Below are 5419 nucleotides of genomic sequence, written 5' to 3'. Positions count from 1 at the left end.
TTCAGATGTTCTGATGGTGTAGAAGACTCTGAAGATCCAGAAGCTGAAAAGTGGAGACTCTGAAGTCCAGAAGCAAGATGGCTGTGAAGACCAAGTACTTCCCTCTGAGTTCAGAATCAGAAGGTACAACGGTCAGAGGATCCCTGCTTCCCTCTGACTCTGATCAACGAGCTTCACAAGTTCCAACATGAAGCATTCCCCTGATCAGAAGTCTACTAGGCTAAAGGTCAAGTCACTTTCCAAAGTACAAAAGCAAATGTACTATCCTGACGACCTACCTAACATTCTCAGCCACAGCAGAAGCTGGAATTTCCAAAACTGCCCTCCAACGGTAGCATTCCCATGCAGCGTTCAAACCCTTTTCCTTGGAGTATAAATAGAGGCTGAAGATTGAAAGATGCGGTTGGAAGAATCTCACACACGCAAGCTATATTCAAACCTTCTAAGCATTCTTTCATCTGAATTCATTGTGTTTACTATTAGCTTTTCAGAAGCAATTTCCTTGTAAACATTCTTTCTAAAACAGTTGTTTAGTTACCTTTAGGAGATCAAGTTTGATCGGATCCTAGAGAAGACTAAGAAAGTGAATCTTAGTGTGAGCTAAGTCAGTGTATTGTTAGTCACTTGTAGGTTTCAAGTGCAGTTGTAACATTTACCTGATTAGTGGATTGCCTTTATTCTAAGAAGGAAGAAATCACCTTAACGGGTGGATTGGATTAGCTTGAGTGATTCATCAAGTGAACCAGGATAAAATCCTTGTGTGCTTTTCTATCTCTTATCTTAAGCACTTTATTTGTTCTCGAAAGATTTGCCAAAATCTTTAAGGTGGAAGTTTTATTCTGAAAACGTTATTCAAACCCCCCCCTTTCTACCGTTTTTCATACCTTCAGTTAGGCGTGCCTTGTGGTCCATGAAATCTTTTAAGGCTCTAGGACCTGATGGTTTCCAACCTGTTTTCTCTAAGAAGTATTGGGATATTGCTGGAGATGATGTTTGGCAACTGGTGTGTAAGGCTTTTACCACAGGCTCTATTGACCCTGCGTTGGCAGAGACCTTGCTTGTTCTTATTCCAAAAACTGATGTTCCTACTCAGATGAAGGAATATAGGCCTATAAGCCTTTCTAACGTGGTTGATGACCCTCGTTTAGTCTTGGTTTTAGGGTCATTTCGTTGTAGGTTTTGAGTCTTTTTGTTGAGTCTCATGTAGTGTTTCATCCATTCTCATGCATTTTTATCTTTATTAGTGTCTTTACTTTGTTTTTGTAATTTCTTAGTTTTATGAGGGCTTTATTTGCATTTTAGTTTATGTTAAGAGTTTATTGAAAGTTCCACTTGTTTTGAGGGCCTTTGTGAAAAACTAGCCTCTTAGTTTCTAGATATTTCCTAGCTTGTGCATTAAGTTTTTCATGTTGGATCAGCTGAAGAAGGAAGGTCTAGAGGCTTAAAGACTTGAAGGAGGCATTAAAGTGGAGTTAAATTGAAGATTAAAGGTTTTTCAGGCGAGCTGGGGCGCTCAAGCGCCCATGTGGGGCGCCTGAGCGCCAGTGTGGCAGAAACTTTTGTTGCCAAACACTGGTCCTGGCGCCTGAGCGCCCGACACAGCAGAAAACTCGCCCATTTTGCATATAAATAGGATTTTAGTCATTTTCATTGGAATCTCTTGTCATTTTCTTATATTTTAATAAGTTTAGAGGTAGGGTTTTGGTTCTAGAGCTTGAGGAGCTTTCTCCAAGTCTTATGTACCAGGTTCTATCTTTATTTTATTGTATAGATTTCATAGCCATGCATGGCTAAACCCCTTTTGCTTTGGGTTCTTTGTAAGACTTTGGATGTTTTAGTCGTAATTCCTCTTCTATTCATGTTGTTTTGAGTAAACCCTTGAATCCCATTACTATGCTTTATCTCTTAAGCTTGAACGCGTGCTAGCTTTATGCTTTTCTATAATCATAACGGAAGTTTGTTATAGATTAGGGACTTGTTGTGGGATTACCTCTTCTATGCTTGCTACTAGGAATAGAGGAAGGGTTGGGGTTTGTTGATCTGAAATTGAAAACTTAATGCCTCAAGCAATTGTTTAAGTACACAAGGAATTGGGCTTATCCTTTGATTTGAGAGTATTACCTATGCGAAGCATCGATAGGTAGTTGTTTAGATTATAGCATCAAGGAGAGACTCAGAGCTTTGTGAGTAGAATAGGTTTACTAAAACTGAATTAGTTGAGCAAGAACCCAAGGCATTTTCACCATTGATCTTTTCACACTTATCTTTGTTAGCTTGATAATTAATCAACTCAACAATCAACCCTTAAAACTAAGTTTTATTTGTTTTCCAACCTTGAACTTGAATCTTAAACCGAATTCGCATTCCAATTCCCTGTGGTTCGATAAATTAAAACCGGGTAGAGTCTGTGCACTTGCAGATTGACCAACAGTGGTGGACAAGATTATCACCAAGGTATTAATTGCGAGGCTTCGTCCTTTTATTGATCAAATCATTGGCCCTCTCCAATCTAGTTTTGTTACCGGACGAGGCACAACTGGTAATGCTATTATAGCCCATGAAGCGGTTCATTATTTGAGTCATTCAACGACCCGGAATGGTTCCCTGGCTTTCAAGATTGATCTAGATAAGGCTTATGACAAACTTTCTTGGAGCTTCTTAGAGAAGACTTTAAGAGACTTTGATTTCCCAGCTATTACTATTAGTCTTATTATGAACTGCGTGTCCTCCTCTAAGTTGGGCATTCTTTGGAATGGAGCTAGACTTCATTGGTTCAATCCGGGAAGGGGTCTTCGCCAAGGAGATCCAATGTCTCCTTATCTTTTTGTGATGTGTATGGAAAAGCTCTCCGCAAGGATTCAAAGGGTTGTTTTGGATCGTCAATGGCAACCCATTAGCATCTCTCGGAATGGCCCCAAGTTGTCTCATATTTTTTTCGCTGATGATGTTATGTTGTTTTGCAGGCCGAAGCCTAACCAGGTCCATTTGGTAGCCCAGATCCTTGCTGAATTTGGGGAAGCATCGGGCCTTCATGTTAACTATGCAAAGTCAAAGGTGCTATGCTCAAAGGGTGTGGGTATTAATCAGAAGCAAGCCTTGGCTGCTGCCTCCCCCATTGGGTTTGATAGGGACTTAGGGAAATACTTGGGTTTCAATTTGGTGAGTGGAAGAACTTCCCATGCCCACTTTACCTATCTCTTGGACCAAGTTTCCCGCCGTTGAGCTTCGTGGAAGGGTAGGTTCCTCAACACAGCTGGTAGAATCTGTCTCGCTAAGTCAGTTGTTACTGCTTTACCGACGGACGCTTCTCAAGTGGTTTGGCTACCTCGTCGTACAATCCACTCCTTGAACGGAAAACGCATTCATTCATCTGGACTCAAAAGCCAGGCAACCGTGGGTGGCATCTCTTGAAATGGGAAACCTTAATCCTCCCAAAGAATCGTGGTGGTATTGGTATTCGCGATGCAGGACTCGCAAACACAACCTTACTAGGTAAACTGGTGTGGGACTGTCTTCAGGGAGATGATAAGCTCTGGATTCAAGTTTTGGCTGCTAAGTATTTAGGCAAGAACTTTATTCTCGATGTTCAAGCTAAATCGAATTCTTCCTACCTTTGGAGAGGATTATTGAAAGCGAGGGATGCTCTTCGTAATGGCTTCTCCTTCAAACTAGGTCGAGGTCAATCTTCTTTCTGGTACAATGATTGGAGTGGTCTTGGGATGCTGGCTTTGCGTGTCCCCTTCGCTCATATATTGGACACTAATCTTCAGTTTGCGGATCTTATAGTAAATGGTCAATGGGATGCTTCTCGTCTATATACTTCTCTCCCTGATTTTGATGCCCAACGGCTTCAGGCAGTCACACCCTCTCCGCACCAGCAAGGGGAGGATCGATGGGTGTGGAACAATAGTGCTTAGGGCTTTTACATAGCTGCTAAGGGTTATGCTTGGTTGTGCTCGCCTCATGTGACTACGCAAGCTACTGTGACCGACTCTTGGTCTTGGGCTTGGAAAATTCATGCCCCTGAGAATATTTGTGTCTTCGTTTGGCTTTTGGTGCATGATGTCATGCAGGTGAATAAGCATCGCTTTGCATGCCACCTTGCTTTCTCTCCTTCTTGCCCTCGCTGCTCTCACGCGGTTGTGGATAGCCTCCACTGCTTGCGCGACTGTCCAAGCTCGAAGGAAGTCTGTAACGCGGTTGAGAATCATTCAATCCCTCGTTTCCGTATGGCTAACGCGTGAGAATGGGTTCGGTTCCAAGTGCAAGGCCAGCACAATACCTTGTTCGTGGCAGCGGTGTGGGGGATATGGTGCTTGAGAAACGTTACCATACTTATTAGAGGATCTGCCCATGGAATTTATGTCTGATGCAAATGTCAAGAAACTAGCTGCTGGTGTGGGTGAGCTCTTAGAATTAGAGGATCCGAAGGTAAATGGGTGTCTCCTATGCCCTTTCTACAGAGCTCGAGTACTGTTGAATGTGGAAAAGGCTCTTACAACGTAACTGGCTTCATTTCTTGACTGTTGAATGTGGAAAGTGTTACCGTACACCAGCAGGTGGAGAAACGTTCCAAGGTGGAGGGATTGAATGATTCTCATTCCTTTTATGTTCTTCAACGGTTCTGATGATGGAGCCTATTCACTTTTTTTTTGGTCAAAGGTAAGTGATTCCATTCAAGAGGTGAATTGTCTAACGACACTTACAACAACTGATCATTCAAACTTGAATGAAAGGAAATTGGGCCATAGCCCAAAATAACTTACAAGAGAGTTCATTAACACTTAAGACTATGACTCTTAGCACATCTAAACAGGGTTAGAACTAAGAGATTAAGACAAACTACTTGCAAGAACCACCCAAAAGGAGTTAGGCCCATAACAGAAAGCCCATTAGAAAATGGGTCAGCCAAACCATAGCTTTTGGGTCTCCACACCCTAGCCAACCAGAGTACAGGGGTGGCAGAATGGTGGTGAGGGGAACGAACGAGAGTGGCTCCAAAGCAAAGTTCCAAAAACATGATCTGTAGCATACAGAAGCAAAAATTTGATCTTTAAGATTTTAAATGTCACTTCTAAACCTTGCAGGCTCTGCCGTCTGCAGAAATCAACTCTGCTACAAGGCTAACTTCAAAGGTAGGGAACCAGATGGTGAAACTGAGACCTTGGAGGCACGCCGCTGTTGGAGATCGATGTTAGCAGGAAGAGGCCGCGAGGAGATGTCAGTAGAAGTTGGAAAGGGTGCCGCAGAAGAGTAGCAATGTATCCAAGCCCAAAATCACTCCAAAACAGTACCAATCAAGACTTACTCGTACCAACCACTTACGCCGCCGGAAAGAGATGCAAGAGAGGTTGGCCGCAGACTTGAGCTGCGGAGACACGTCACAGGAACGGAACGTGTTCAGGATCGTGGATGCTTT

Source organism: Lotus japonicus, chromosome 1, assembly GCF_012489685.1.
Source record: "Lotus japonicus ecotype B-129 chromosome 1, LjGifu_v1.2".
NCBI lineage: Eukaryota > Viridiplantae > Streptophyta > Magnoliopsida > Fabales > Fabaceae > Lotus > Lotus japonicus.
Note: the sequence above shows the minus strand (reverse complement) of the source record.